Genomic DNA, 16,925 nt, shown 5'->3' on the forward strand with positions numbered 1-16,925 from the left:
TAGCTAAATGTGAAACTTTTCTTCTTATTATTTTGTTTTGCTCTGTGATATTTGGGTGCATTATTTTTTGTTCCTTACAGAAGAAGAAATTCAAATAGTTCCAAACTTTCTATGACACCAAGTTGAGCTGCCTCTTTTTGAAAAACATCAGGGGCAGAAGAAAGGAAACACAAAAATGTGGAAAGACCTAGAGCTTACTGCTGTCCTTTCTCTTGCAGCTTTCACTTTGAACTTACTGTTGTGTACTAATTTGTGTTCACAGTTTGCAACCTGTAGGAAAAGGAAGGGAAGGGAAAAGGAAAGAATTAGAAGAGGAGGAAATGAGAGAGAAGGGAGATAATTGGAAGAAAGAAAGGAAGGGAGGTAAAGATGAGGGAAGAAAAAGGGAGTGAAAGAAGACTCATTACATTCTCAAGAACAGTATTCCTTTATATGCTGAAACACTAAAGCCACCAACCCTCGTCAGTTTTGTTCAATAATTGCCTTTTGACTTCTCAGCATTTTTTTTTTTAATTGAAGCTATCTTCTATGCATAAAAGAAAACAGGATGATGACTGTAAAAAATCTTTCCCAATTTTTTCACAAGATGGTTATTTCAGGTATCAACCTGATTTCAAAGGTAGCCTTTTTCACTGCAATCCCTTTGATGTTGACTGTTCTTATGGGAGCTTGTTTTCATTGTTTTCACAAAGCATCTCTTTTCAAGGTCAGAATGTGACTTAGGATGAATTTTTATCTCTGACTCTTTCCCTCCTTTCACTTTGCTTGGAAATGCAAGAAGCTTTAAAAAAAAATAATAATAATAAATTGTAAATCTTTGCAATATTGCATAGTTTCTTTGGAAGAGAGAACAATTTTTTTTATTTTTTATTTTTTTTTCAGATGAAGAAAATGTGTAGTTTTCCCACCTGTTGCTTACACTTTTAAGTCCCTTTATCTGTTTCTTTGACAAAAACAATGTATCTGAAAGCCTGTATCTTTATGGACTAATTCTGCTAACCCTCCATGTGTAACTTCTCTGGATGACAAAGAGGGCTCCATTGCCACAGAACAATCCAGCTTTACCAAAGAAAGTATATTTGTTTCAGTTCTGTGTCATGAAGAACAATACCTCACTTTGCTCCAATGACTTTGCTTGACGCATTCAAATCTTAATGGTATCAAGAACTAATTGCAGTATTAGAGATCTTTTCTTACTGTACATAATTCCTGGGTTAAATGCAGCAGCAAAATATTGTCATATTCTATATTTCTGAGGTGTCGTAAAATATACATTCTCTATTTGAGTTCTGAACGTGCTAGAATTAGATATTTACAGGTTAACATCCCTGCAGTTCATTCAGGTGTATCACTCTTCATTCAAATTTAGAGTCCAAGATGAAGACAGAAATTCTTAAAGTTTTCCACAACACAAATTTCAAAGTGCATCATATACCTATGAGATTCAAATAGTGTTGTCAGTCCAAAAACAACCTGGGTAGGACATTACCAGGAAAAGAACTGGGAAAATTCTGACCTTGTTAACACAGAATTTTTTATTTATATTTATCTAACTAAGTGATAACACAAATGAGATTGACACAGTTTGAAACCTACAACAAGTGAAAGGAAATATGAAGTGAGAGTCAGCCATCCTTGACAAATGTGATAAAACTCTTGACAGAAGAAACCAGCTCTGCATTGCATTTAAAGGTTTATAAAAGTGCTTTATGGGTGTAGAAGGCATAGAAGAAAACAGAAGAGAATCCTGACCCAAGAGCATTAAAAATCAACACAGGACCAGAACAGCACAGCGCGTTGAAGTGGCAATTAAAATCTTGATAATCTTGCATAAATTAAGGTGTTTTTTTTTTTCCTGTTGTTCTTGTTTCTGTTGTTGATAGTGCCTTTTTTTTTTCCCCCTCCATTTCTTTTTGCTTCTGTTTGTGTATATGTGTTTCAGTTTGTTTTTTGTTTTTGTTTTGTTTTGCATGTGTGTGTGTGTGTGTGTGATAGAGGTTTGATAAGTTTTCTATAGTTTTTAATAGTAAAGTCACATGTTGATAGGTCCCTCCTAGAATATAAAAATATTTATGCTTTGAATTTATGCTTATCGCATGGTAAGACTAAATTCTTTGGTGTGCTGACTGTGGACATTCTCCTCTACAACCTTTTTAGGAGCCAGTTGCTGAGCAGTCCGAAGTGTTTTTCAGCCAGCTGATTTGATGAGTATGTGGCAGCAGGCTTTAGTTCATAGCAAGCCCTTGTGTAAAAGTAGTATTTTTCTAAGCCCTATTTCCTCATGAGATTTCCTGCAGTAAGAAATTGTTCTGGGAATATGATGCTTGCCATGAACATCAGCACTACTATGTGCATTTCTTTGGCAAATGGACTACACTTCAGTGAACAATGGATTGGGAACAGCAGGCTTTGCACAGCTGCTCCTATGTCACTCCTGGGTGGGAATGACTTTGCCTCTGAGATGTCCTTAGTGTGACAGCACAGCACATTGCTTACCTCAGGATATGCAAAGCAGTTAGTAGAGATATGTGAGTGTTTATTCTCCTCCCAAAGCAAGAGATAAATCATGGCATATAATGTCCTTTTCTGCCAAAATCACAGTTTAGACTTAACCTAAAAACAGTACAGCAATGACCCTAGGCAGTATCATTAAGGATGTGTGGAAATAAAGAGCCTCTAAGGTAAGCTTAGTTAACACAGAAGTAGAAATGAAGACATTTTGAATGTCATATTTATTTGCTAAGCTAAATGAAATACTAAAAAATAGGATAAGACTTCATATAGATAGTAGATGAATCATGAGTGTGTCAGCAGGGCTTCCAAGACTTTGCTTTAAAAAAGAAAGAATCTCTGTAAATTGCTCAAACCATGACCAGTCCTGAGACAAATTGCCTAGGGCCTTAAAAAAATCACATGCTGAGGATCACAAACAATATTCAAAATATTCTCCACAGTCTCTCTCAGCAATTTTTTTCTATGCTTAACATCCTTTTTCTGAAGATGCAGGGACTGATACTCTTTAAAATCTTTATCAGCGACATTGAGAATGGGGTCGAGTGCACTCTCAGCAAGTTTACTGATGACACCAAGCTGTGCGTTGTGGTCAACATGCCCAAGGAATGGGATGACATTCAGAGAGACAGAATTCATCAGTGGACCTAGGTGATCCTCATGAGGTTCAACAAATCCACGTGCAAGGTCTTGCACCTACGTTGAAGCAACCCTCACTACCAATACAAGCTGGGGGATGTAAGAATGGAGCACAGCCATACCAAAAAGGAGCTGAGAGTACTGATGGATGTAAGCTAGACATGAGCCACCAATGTGCCCTCACAGCCCAGAAAGCCAACTATATTCTGGGCAGCAACAAAAGAAGTGTGGCCAGCAAGGCAAAGGATGTGATCTTGCCCCACTGTGCAGCAGTGGTGAGGCCTCACCTGGAACACTATGTGTATGTGTCTCCACATGTGGAGCACATCCAGAGAAGGGCCACAAAAATCATCCAAGGGATGGAACACTTCTCCTGTAAGGACAAGTTGAGAGACATAGGGCTGCTCAGCCTAGAGAAGAGCAGCCTTTCAGTATCTAAAGGGGAACTACAGGAAAGAAGGGGACATTATTTAGTAGGGTCTGTTGTGGTAGAAAAAGAGGAAATGATTTCAAGCTCAAAGACTTAGGTTAGATATAAGGAAAAAGCCTTTTTACAGTGGGGGTGGTGAGGCACTGGAACAGGTTGCCCAGAGATGTAGTAGATGCCTGAAGTCTTTCAAGGCTGGGCTCGACCAGGCTCTGAGCAACCTGGTATAGCTGTAGATGTCCCCACTGATTGCAGGTGAGTTGAACTAGATGACTTTTAAAGGTCTCTTCCAACTCTAAAGATTCTATTATTCTATTTTTTTCTCCTTATATCCCATGGAAACTTTCCTTTTGCATCTTCTGATAGTTGACACATTCTTTCATCATATACCTATAAGCAAAATTTGGCTCTTACTCCTTTCTCTACAGTAACTCCACACCTAGTAGAAAATAGGCATTGGGTACTTTCTGGTATTCTCCAGTCTAGACACACTCAGACATGCTATTTTTTTAAAATCTACTCTGACAATTGCCAGACATTTTATTCTTCATGTGCCTGGACATGACTTCTGGGGGGATTTGCTCCATAATCTTTCCAGGCACTGACTGAGCTGACCAACCTTTACCTAATCACACTCCCCTTATTACCCTTCATGAAAATGACTTCAAGATCTTTTTTTTTTTTTTTTTTTTCAGTTATTAGGAAAATCCTTTTATTGCAGCAGACTTTCAAAGGGAACAGAGTGGTCTTGCAGTGACATTATTTAGTACACTTGGCTGCAATTCCGTATCATCTCTTTACATAGCTCTCCATGAGTCAAGTTTATATGAGTGATCTCTTCCTCAGCTTTCTCCTACCATGGTATTGAAAACTACCTCAAATCCTTAAGTTCCTTCACAAGCTGGAGTTGGAGGCCATAAGAAAATACACTAAGACAAAGAAGATATAATAAACAGCTTCATTAGGCACGTATCAAGTCCTGGGGAGAGGAGGCATATACATACAGGGTTGTTCTGCTCTGGCACCAAATGTGTGCAAGAATGTTGTCATTCATATGTCCTCAAATGCAAGTAGTATCAGGATTGAGCACATATTGTTAATGGGCACATGCACACACAGTACTCACATATATGCATATGGCCATGCAGACCAAAGTAGACAGAAAATATTACCTATATTGACATCTATCTAAACACAAAGTACTTACAGAAACATGAACAGGTTTGGCTCAGTTGTTCACCCCTCCTCCATCTGATCAGGACTGAAAGTCATTTCTGGAATGTACATGCCTGATGTTCAGGGTTTGTTCAGCACAAACCTTCTCTCCCCAGCAGCCAAGTGAGAACTTTATCCTCTGCTTTGTAGGATTTTCCTGATACTTTTGGCTAGTTAATTTGAATTTCATGCATATTTCACACAAGCACACCAAAATACAAAATTCATGCACATGAAACATAGTTACAATTAGAATTTAATGAGAATACAGGCTTTAATGACATGACTGCAGAATCAGAGATTCATAGAATAATCTGAGTTGGAAGGGACCTTAAAGATCATCTAGTCCAACTCCCCTGCAATGAACAGAGATACCTACAGCTAGATCAGGCTGCCAGAGCCCTGTCCAACTTGACCCTGAATGTCTCTAAGGATGGCGTGTCCATCACCTCTCTGGGCAATTAGCTCCAGTGCTCCACTACTTATGCTGTAAAAGCTTTTTCCTTTTGATAAGGCACAAGCCTCAGCCAAGCAAGAATACAAAATTTTCCCTGTGTCCCACATTAAGTCCTTAAAGAATTCAAGGCAATGACCCTTTAATTTTGCATGGCTTTCCTGGAAAAGAGTATCTTTTGCTGGTTGACTCTTATGAGTTTCATGATAGGGACAATGGCAAAGTCTATTCTTTGACAGCCTTTGACTGATTAGCTAACAGTGGTTTGTCTTCTTAACATTGCTCCTTCCCAGGTCATTAATTTGCCTATGCTGTGCCTGGACTACTAAGGTCCAAACTCTCTTCAGCAGACCCAGAATTTCTTAGTCTTTTGCTGCTGGTGGTTCTGTAGGAGCCTTTCTGTTCATAACTTATTTCACCTCCAGCTGAACTGGTTTTTGCTAACTTTAAGCCTTGATGTTTAAGCAATGCCTCAATGACTCTACACCCTCTTTGACTATTTCTTTTGAGCTAACTCTGGATTTGGGTATGGCCATGACAGTTCAACGTACTGTGTATTGAGAAGAGACCTTGTCTTATGAAGAAGTTGTCCTTCGGTATCAGCGGGATGAACTGTGCCTTTTGCCCCTCAAAGCAGCCTCTCATAGCCTACAGCTTACAAGTTTTCTGGAGAAGCCCGATTATAGAATTTCAGGGCCATTATTCTGCTATAATCCTGCTTCATTTCTATTAGGATCTGAAATTCCACCATCTCACAATCACAGTAGACAAGTCTGCTATCGATCTTGAAATCACTAAGCACTTTTTCCTTATTCATGCGTGACAGACTTAACAGGGTGCGACCCTTGGTCTGTGTCACCAGCAACTGTAGATAAAAACTCCCTATTTTGTCCAGAAATCTCCTGGGTTCTTTATGTCCTGACATGATGCAGATCTTAAACACTGGGCAGTCCTAATGAATCAGTGTCATTTCTGTAAATAAAGGAGAAATCATGCTTTATTTATAAATGTCAATGTATTATAATGTTCACAATGAGAATTAGCATAAGGACTATCTTTATATCCCACCTTAATGTAAAGAAGATATCATCAAGAAGCTTATTTTATATATGATTTTGTTTATATGTCATGAAGTCCCTTCACTATCAGTTGTAGCACGAACTTCAACAACCTACTTTTAAAATGCAGGTGTTTTCTTTTTCTTTATTTTGATTTGGATTTAACAGCAATCTATTTAAGAGTAACGCTTAAAGGAGAAGAAATCCTGAAGAGTTAGTGTAAGCAATATGCCAACTATTTTTTTGCTACTGCTATATTTTCTGCCCTGAGAGAATGCAGCAAAATACTGTTAACAGCTAAATAAATTAACAGAAATAAAAGAAGCATTTTTGTACAACATAAATATAATTGCAAATATTAACCATTTAATTCCAGTAGGAAGTGAATTATAGAATACATACATTTATATTCAAAAGTCTGTAGTTTCAAGACAAGTTCGTTTAAATAATTATATTTAATACATAAACAGAGGTAAAAGCCTTACTCCACAAGTTTCCCCAAAACTTGGAAACTGCACAGGACTAAGAGGCCAATATCCTACTACCACAATTAGTCACACTATAAAATCCTTTTCTAATGCAAATTAAACTATATATTAAAGTGTTATCTTTATATATCTGATATCTTTCAAAAAGCTCCAAAAAGATATTAGGATTTCTGAAAGTTAGAAAGCATTCATCTTTTCAACTAGAGGATATTTACAAGTTTTATTCTGGTGTCAGTGTTGTCTTTATATATCTTTCTCTGTTATATTTATCTTTATATTTGCAGAGAACACAGAGGTTATCTCTCTGCTAGTGATATTAAAGGACTTTGTATTCAATGTTTCTTTCAGCACAACTCTGAGCTCCACTACTTCTTTTTGTATCAGTTATTGTCTGTACCTCATCTTTCATGGCTTGATTAGTATTTGCCTCTCTAGCACTGTAACAAATGCTTTTCATTTTTTTGTCCAGAAAACCATACACTTTCTAGACACAAGAGGTGCTCATCTGATATGATCTGCCTTTCTTAAAAGAATCTTACATTTTACTCCCTGTTGTGGTCAAATCAATTGCCTTACAGATGACCTGATAACATATTATTTTCTTTTATATTTTTTTCAAAAAGAAGCCTCTATTAGCTAAGCATTTCAATTTTACAGTTGTTATAAATCCTCATATATGTTCCTCTGAGAGATGTAAATAGGTGACTTGTTAGCTGTCCTCTAGGAGTGCCACCTGCCATTGTTGCAGGCTCTTATAATGAGAATACTTCTAAAAGTCATAGAATCATAAAATAATAGAATGTCTTCTGTTGGAAAGGACTTAAAGATCATTGAGTCACAACCTCCGCCCGCCTCCACTGTGAGCAGGTATCCTTCAGATCCTTCTCATTTAAAAACTGCATTGCCTTATTGGTAAAAACATCTCTGTTGCCTCAAGGACATGCCACTGTACACTGGCACAAATGAAAAGTTGTTCAGGGGTTTATTTCACCAAATGCCAGCTATCTGTAGTTGAGATATCTACATCTGAGGTAACTATCTTAGCAATGATAACTGTGCTAAAATAGTTAGCAAAATCCTGAGAATGACTTATGTCACACCAAAATTAGTTAAATCAATTTTATCATGAAAACACCAATTTCTTTCCTTTGCTTATAAAGGGAACATAGCTCAGTTCAGTTATCTACACTGCAGAAGAATCTAGCAAGTCTAGTAGGTGAAAAATATCACTTTGTTTTGGATACTGGACCTGTCCTACCAGCAGTCACATTTCTTACTTCTAAATAGTTTGCTTTCAGTACATAATTCAGGAAGTCTTAAATTTATTATGCATCACCTTCATATTCCTTGGACTAATAACTGACAAAGTTATATAACAGTATTTGAAGAGATAATCCAATTCCTCCTTTTCTCTAAATAAAGTCTGAATAAAGGAGAAAAAAATTTAACAGAGTTTGATCATTGCTCACCTCTGTTTGAACTACAGACTCATCGAAGTTGGAGTGGATGATACAGGCAGAGCTTGATTGTGTCTCTACAGATTATTTGTTTGATACTGAGTAGAAAATTCAAGGTCCAAAAATTCAAGGTCCAAAAATATACATAAACATTTAATTTAGTAAGAAAATAGTTCTATAGATTTAAATCGTACTTGTACTTAAAAAATGTTGCTTATACGGATTATTGGTGTGCTTCATGGTAGTAATGCATACACTAAGTTAGAAAGATAAGCAAAAAATGGGGAATCTTCCAAAATTGCTGCAGGAATATCAAGCTTAATTACAATCCCACAAACTGGTAAATCTTCAGGCAAAAATTATGTATTTTTAAAAAATCAGACACCGTATTTGAAGGAATATGCCTAGTACTTCCATTCAGCATTTTTCCACAGAAAGCTATTGTTAATAAAACTATGAAAAGCTCATCCAGCAATGCAAATCAAAGCTTTAGTAAGATATTAAGGAATTTTTTATAGGAAATATTGGCTAGTTATGTTACTATCTTTGAGTAAGTGTCTAAAATCAATTAGTCTGTTTGAAAAAAAAAATCACTGTGATCTTTCTTGTTCTTTTGTTTTCATAAACGGAATCAAGGAAGAAAAAAATGATGATATTCTGAGTAAAGTATATATTAAATTTTGAGAAAAAGACATTTTAATTTTTGAGTAAAATTGTCAGAAATAGAATTTAGATTTGTCAGTTTCCTTTTCCCACTCTCTTTATAGATTTAATGTAACAGGGATGGAGAAAAAGAGACAAAGAGCAGAGAAAAGTAACTAGAGCTATTTTATATTACCAGTGGAATGACAGAATACATTACAACAATCATCCAGAATACTGTTACACTCAGTTACCTTTGTTTTGACTAATGTGAAAATGCAGGTAAGAGATTGAGTTAATTAATATGACTGAAAACTATTTAAAAAATTCAAATACAGTATTACATATTAAACAGAAATCAAGACATTTAAAATACATCACCCTCAGAAAAACATGACTTTACAACTGAAACTATGAAGGTTTATGCTTTTTTTAATAGAGTAGTAAGCTTCATCCATGTGATCTGTAGTAGAAGGAGAGCTCTGTGCTCCAGCCTAAACTATGTGGATTGATCCAAAAGTAATGCCTCCTCTTTTATTATTTTGGCCCATGACAACAGAAGTTGGTTGAACCTTCCCACCAGTATTTCATTTTGTTTCTGTGTGATAGATCACAGCAGAGTGGCAGCCTGACAATATGAGCCAGCAGTGTACTCTTGCAGTCCAGAAGGCAAACCAGACCCTGGATTACACCGAGAGAAGCGTGACCAGCAGTTCAAGGGAGGTGATTCTGCCCCTCTACTCTGCTCTCATGAGATTCCACCTGCATCAAGTTCTGGGGCCTCCAATACAAAGATGTTAAGCTTCTGGAGCAGGATTAGAGATGGGCCATGAAGATGGTCAGAGGGCTGAAGCACCTCCCCTATGAGGTTAGGTTGGAGTTGTTCATCCTGGAGAAGAAAGGGCTGTGGGGACCTTATAGCATCCTTCCAGTAGCTGAAGAGGGCCTATGAGGGGCTCATAGGGCTCAGGAGGGACTTTTTATAAGGGCATGTAGTCATAGGATGAGAGGAAATGGCTTTGAAGGGGAAGAAGGTAGATTTAGACTAGATATTAGGAAGAAATTCTTTACTTTGAGGGTGGTGAGACACTGCAACCAGATGCCCAGAGGAGTTGTGGGTGCCCTCCCCCTGGAGGTCTTTGAAGCCAGGCTGAATCAGTCTTTGAGCAGCCTGGCCTGGAGGAAAGTGTCCTTGCCCATGATGAGGAGTTTTGAAAAAAATGGCCTCTAAGGCCCCTTCCAGCCCAAAACATTTTATGAGTCTATGATTCTATGATCTTTCTAATCACAAGCTGAGGCTCAGCAGCCTGTACTTCCATGGTCTTCCTTTTTCCTTTCTTGATTATGGGAGTGATGTTTCCATTTTTCCAGTCACCAGGGCTTTGTCCGACAGCAAGTTTTTCAGATATGACGGAGAATGGCTTGAAATCAAATCTGTAAATGAGATTTCTAAATCCAAGGAAAAATAATTGTTAATCCAGGGAGAAATGAGAGATAATTCACAGGCTTGGCCATGAAAGATTTTTACCCTGCCATTTGGGACTGGATCAATAAACCATCAGATCAGTTCCCTTTTGTTATGTAGGTAAAAACTACAGTGATTTGAAAGGCCAGTTTGCATGCAAATTGGTATATAGATCTATTCCTTATGCAGAATTAGAGCAACAATAGCCCTAGGCTTCTCAGGTTGACCAAGGCTAGTTAGGAAGCAAATGATTAATTCTGGCAGGTTTTGTGTACCTGTCTCTTCAAATAATGATGAGAGTATAAGTCAACTTTCTTCCACTTTCTGATATTTTGGCTACATTCCAGCAGGGATTCACATCACTCCTAATCTCCCTTCATTACCCACAAGAAAGGAGAAATATACTAACGTGTATTAACCCATTCCAAATGGCCAGAGAGGCAGATGAATAACTGAGGTTGTAATTGTGACAGTCTGATCCAGCTCAACTGTGTCATTCTGAAGCACTAGTTCTTTGAGCTAGATGACAGTAGTACAGATTAAAGGAACTACAGTTTTTTGTTTTTTGGTTTTTTTTTTGGCCAGATGATGGAGATGTGCTTTAACTTCATTTTAAATTAATCATTTACAGGCAAGCTGAAAGTAAACACCCTTGTTTTTCATAGAATATCCAAGGTTGGAAGGGTCCCAAAAAGATCATTGAACCCAACTCCTGACTCCACACAAACACTCAGAATTCAAACCTAATGTCTGAGAGGATTTTCCAGACTCTCCATGAACTCTGGCAAGTTGAGGCCATGCTCACTGACCTGGTGAGCCAGTTCCAGAGCCTGACCATCCTCTTCGGGAAGTACTTTGAAGACCATCTGTGTACTTCAGCCTGAGCTGTATTTCACTAAGTAAGGTCTGTTTCTCTCCACTGAATAGAAAAGGAATTGAGTGATTTAGTTTGTCTATAGGCATTCTGTCAGATGAACCAAACTCTAAGTCTCCAATTCTTTTTTTTCTGCAGAAACAGCTAAAAATAAGCTGAAGTCTGACAACAAACTTATCCTAAGATCAGGCTGGAGAATTCCAGGTAGATGATCCTTTTCATTTTCAGAGGAATGAAATGATGAAATTGGCTTGAAAATGACAGCTGACAATCTACCACAGCTGCCATTAGAAACAGAGACTGGAAAAAGCCTGTTTTTTCAGTTATATTCTAGTGGACAGACCAGTGCAAAGGAAATGATATCAGATTGGGCGTTTATACAAATACACGTTAGAGAGCAGGTGCAATCATTACTTTAGTTAGGATGCTATACAAATTGTTGTTCACAATGTAGTACAATGTAGTACAGTACCTAACATTGCTCGTGTAATAGGCTTTGTGAAAGGTTTGAATGTTGTTGCATCCAGAATTCAGAAGAGTGTGCAGGAATACTTTGATATCTAGTCTTTTATTTAAAAGATGGCAGCTCTTCTGCTGAGTCTCAGCTTCATATAAATATTTTTTTATGTCACTGCTACTTTGATGTCACTGTTAAGTACAAGCCAGTTCAAAAATATGTAAGGGTTCAAATATAGTCAATGAATCCTGCTGAGTTCTGGGGAACCCTGAAATATATACTTTCAAAACCTTTCATTAAAATAACAGAAAAAGTAAGGATAATGTGTAGAAGGAGTGAGAGAAAGGGGGAAAAAAAATCAACATAGAAGCTTTGAAATATGCAGAGTACTGAGTAAGAATTTACATTTTAACAATATTCTTAATTTACATTTCTTATATCCAGAAAATGATTTTTTAAGGGAGAAAAAAAAGAACTAAAAAAATAAGAAAACAAAGCCTTCTTAGCAATTTTAAAGAAAAATATTTGACACAGTAATAGTTAATTAAAAATTAGTTGAGATTGTCTGAAGATTTTTTTTAGTGTTGTAATTCAAGTCTAATCTTATTTATTTAATGGGAAAATATGGATAGAAGTCAACAGTGGAGCTAATGCGATATTCTTTCTGCTGCTGATGATGCTTATAGGTAAACCTCACTGATAAGGAAAAATAGACATACATTTGCTGTTATTGTGCACCAAAACCAAAACAGTGAACTTATACTATCAGCATGTTTAAGAAGATCTGAGTTGTATTTTATTTATTTATTTATTTATTATTACTATTCTATTCTTTCTTTCAGTGTTCCTCTGATAATGGGTTCACAACAGAACTGTAAATGAAAGAACTGTGCTGGTCTAAATCTTTTTGAACAGAAATGTAAGAAAAGAACTAGATGAAAGAAGGAAAATGTCATTAAAGGAGACAATCAAAGCAGAGAAAGGATTTCCCCATTTCTAGCAATGCTCAGAAATTACCCAAAAATATCAGAGAGATCAATTCTAAAATCAGTGTCAGATATGATGATAGGTTTATCTCTGCAGGCACAGAGGAGGCCAGAAATATAAGGGCAGGCTGGAGAACTCTGAAACCTCAGACAAAGACACAAACGCCTACTCCAATTTATGCCTCCTGAAGGCTAAAAGCTTCAGTGTCCCAGTGTCCCAGGAAAGTCTCAGCCCTATGCCCTGAGGTGGCACTCACCCACAACAGCGAGTGCAGTGATGCACTGCACATTCTCATGAAGACAATGGTGCAGCCATCTGGGTCACTTAACAGACCAATGACTGTCAGCAGCACTGGACCCTCCATGAGGTGTAAGGGAAGAACCTAAAATGAACATAAGACTGGGCATGATGCAATTGAAACAAGAGCCTTCAAGACCATCACTGGAGGAGCCAGGATGTCTAAACCTACTACAGTGGGGGGCAGGAAATCAGAGAATTAACCTAGAGACTGTCTGATGCTTATTTCTCTGTGTGGAAGTTTTTGCAGAAGATGTGGAATAAATTTGGGAGCCACTGCCTGACTGCGTTGAGTTGCCACTAAATAGCTATTCTGTGCACTACTTGACAGCTTTCCCTAAGGTCTGATTTCTACAAAACAAGACTATTAATAATTAAGAAGTGAGTAAAAGCCTGTGTCATTCCTTAGCTATTTGGTATTGGCATTTGATGACAGCCACATTTTTAAATGTGACTTAGATGTTGAGCTTTCCATAAAGCAAAATAAAATATGTCTGTCTAACTGAATTTAAACAGTCATCTACTTTCCACTGTTCCTGTTCATTCTCCATGAAATATTTACTCCCAAGACAGCCTTCCTATCTATTCCCACATTTTTAATCTCACATGGTGATGTGTGTCAAGTTTGATGCCTGATGATGCCTTTCCCTTTCATTTTATATTATTCTATTAATCTACAACTAATTATTTTTTTAACTTGTTTACTTTAGGATTTGGCGTGCCAAATCTGGCCCATTGTAGCTGCTCCAGTTTCTCAGAGTTTTACAGATCTGATGTATAACCATTTTCAGTGTATATCTGCTTATCTTCCAGAATCAGCTTTTGGAACAGTACTATGTAACATTTTACTTAGGCTTCTGCTTTCCTAAGTAAGGCTATGTGGGTCTCTGTTGCTCAAAAAACAAATGCAAACAGTAACAAAGAGCATAAAATGAAACACCTATGCTTCCCCATGAGTCTGAGACCCAAAAGGACTGGAAACATCAGGAACGAAGAATGTTTTTCCTCTCTTTTCAAATCAAAGACAAGCCATGGGGCTTCGTGTTTAATCCAAAATGAGAGAACAGCCCTAGGAACCTAGAGTGCTTTTCTCCCAGAGGACTGCCCAGACAGAAATTCTGTCTCACTTTTTCTTTCCTACTCGATCCTGAATTATTTTCTAAAAATTGAAGCAAAATCAACTGGAACTTATCTTGTCTTTAATAGGCTCCTTATTGGGGAATATGCTGCAATTATGAAAAGAGGTGTTTGAAATTTTTCAGGCACAGATGTGAATTCTGGGTGAATCCTCTGAAAAGAAGTTGATCTGTTTGCACATTAAAATAAAGAGTAGTTGTTACTATATTCTTAGCAGATGAATTAGTCTTTATACTTCCTCTGAGAACTGAGAGATAAAACTACTTAGAGTTGATGTGTTCTTCTTCCATATCCCGCTTTCACACAATCTGATGTTTATGGGGTAGCAGTTGGGGACTTCTTGATGAACAAATTGAGTGTCCCTGCAGCAATTCTGGAGTTTACTCCAAGTGGAGGGTAGCAGTTGTGTTTCCACAGAGGAAAGGTCACTATTTAGAGGACTTCTGACAAACTAGAGAGATGGGCTGATTGAAAACTCATGGAGTGGAAAAGACCAAATGTCCCGGGGAGGTGCAGCACATTCTGTCTGATTTAGCAGTACTCAGCAGAAGGGAAATGTTAGCTAACTGGATCTGGTGGATCAGAGAGCTCCTAAAAGGGTTTAGGGTTAAGAGCACAAAGGTAGCAGAAGAGTTCATGTTTGATTAGGTTGGAGAAACAAAAGTTCTGAAGGCATTTAATGTCTGTTTTCAGCCATCTAATTGTGGTTATCCACAGAGCGTGGCTGTCCAGAGAGGCCAAGAGGACTCAGTTTCTGGAGACATTCAAAACTCAGCTTTATCAGAGATCTAAAAACTATCTAACTTCAAAGTTAGAACATACAGAGCAGACGGGATGTCTAGATGACCCTTCCAGCTTTTTTTTTCCTATATTTCTGCATGCAGACATAAAGCATGCCTCTCTAGAGAGCTTCCCAGGAGTCTAGATAGCAGTTAAGAAGGTGTTTTAAGGATCACAATATGGTTATTTGATTACTGCAAACTGGTCCTGACTCAGATCACTTATCCACATAGCCTAGTGCAAGGAAGTACATGACAAATCAGTACCAAGGAACAATCTAAAAGAAAAGGATAACCTTATGCACCTACATAATGAGCTCTGTGGGCTTTCCCCCTGGTAGAGCAGGTTGAACTGTCAACTTCTTTTTATCAGAAGACCATCAATCGATTTACAATATAAGACTTCTTGCCTTTTTTCCTCCTCAAACATTTTGTTGATGAAAATTCAGCCTGTTTTTAACAGCAAAGAAAAAAACTGCAGCAATAAAAACTGAACCCATATACTGGATCTTGACAGATGAGTGAAGAAGACAACTGATTTGAAATAATTTTGTTTTCAAACGTAATTCAGTTCCAAAATTTGACTGGGGATTACAGTCTATTGTCTGAGGCTAGTATTTATTTCCTAAGGTATTTGAAATCATAGCTGAACTAAATGCTACAAAATGAAACAACTTTCAAACTGTCTTAGCTTTATGGCCCAAATTGTTGCTCATGACAATTATGCCCCAAGGCCCTGAACCTGTAAGTACTTGTTCAACAGGGATAGCACGTGGGAGGGAAAACTGTACATGAACACGAGTAAAATTAAATAATATTACTCCTCACACTGGAAGTGATTTGTTTGTTTTCCTCAAAACTGCTTTCTTATTTGCAAAAAGAGATGGGCACAGCTATAATAATAATATTGTTAAGACATAGCACTGAGGGATAGATTTTAGTGGGCTGGTTGGGATGGGTTGATGGGTGGATCAGATAATCTTAGTGGTCTTTTCCAACTTTAATGATTCTTTGATTCTCTGTTTCTAAGAATGGAACAAGAGAAAAGGTTATTCTTTACCGAAATAATGCTGACAAATTAGTGAGCCAAATCCACAGTCATTTTGTGTTGATTTACATCCATAAGAGATTTTGCCTGCATGCTGAAATACAAAACTCAGCTCAGTGATTACACATTTACTCATATGGCCTTGTTAGTCCTACTGTAACTATCCAGAATTCAACTTTTGGCTGCGTAGCTCAAACTGCCTTTTACCTTTTGTCCTACTTTATTTTCACTGTGGCTTAAGTGAATTTAATAGGTAAACATGGTGGTCTATGGGCAACTTTTAAACTTATTTTTTAGGATTTTTTTTTTTTTTCCCAGTCAAACAAATTTAGAGCTGGTATAACAGGATCCAGTTTCAGTTAAGTCCTTAATGTGAAATAATTTACTGTTATGCAATGAAGAACACTTCCAGTCTTTCCTGATAGGTGAAGATTTTGAGAAAGATTCATGTATTTTAAAATAGTGCCCTAAAGAACACTGTATATTGAAAGATATTTTAGTGGCCTCTCAGGGGAAAATACTATTTCCCCAGTGGAACTCAACTTGCTGTAGGCTCTCGATTATACCCAATGTCTATACCTCACTAACTCTGCTTCTGCTAAAGAAACTATTCATAGCATTGGTATCAAAAAGGACACAATGGCATGAAGATTCACACTAATAACTATAGCAAAGATACACAGACAATAAAATGCCTACCAAATCTATGTGAACTGGAAATAAGTCAGAAAAGAAGACTTGGAATAATTTTATAAATGTTATATATCATGAAAAAGAGATGAATCTTGAGATTGGATTTGAGGACAATTGTGCAGTTAATTAGGCATAGAAAGCATATCATTTAATTAGAATATAACCATTTTATGGAATTTGCTGGCTTGCATCTGAATCTAGTGAAACAAAAGCCCATGGAAATTACAAATGAACAAGAAACCCTTCCCTGAAGTTAATTAACATCAATACTGGGACTTTTTAAGAGCATTTGTTATA

This window comes from Phasianus colchicus, chromosome 3 (genome assembly GCF_987193195.1).
Source record: "Phasianus colchicus chromosome 3, bPhaCol1.hap1.1, whole genome shotgun sequence".
In the NCBI taxonomy this organism is placed as follows: domain Eukaryota; kingdom Metazoa; phylum Chordata; class Aves; order Galliformes; family Phasianidae; genus Phasianus; species Phasianus colchicus.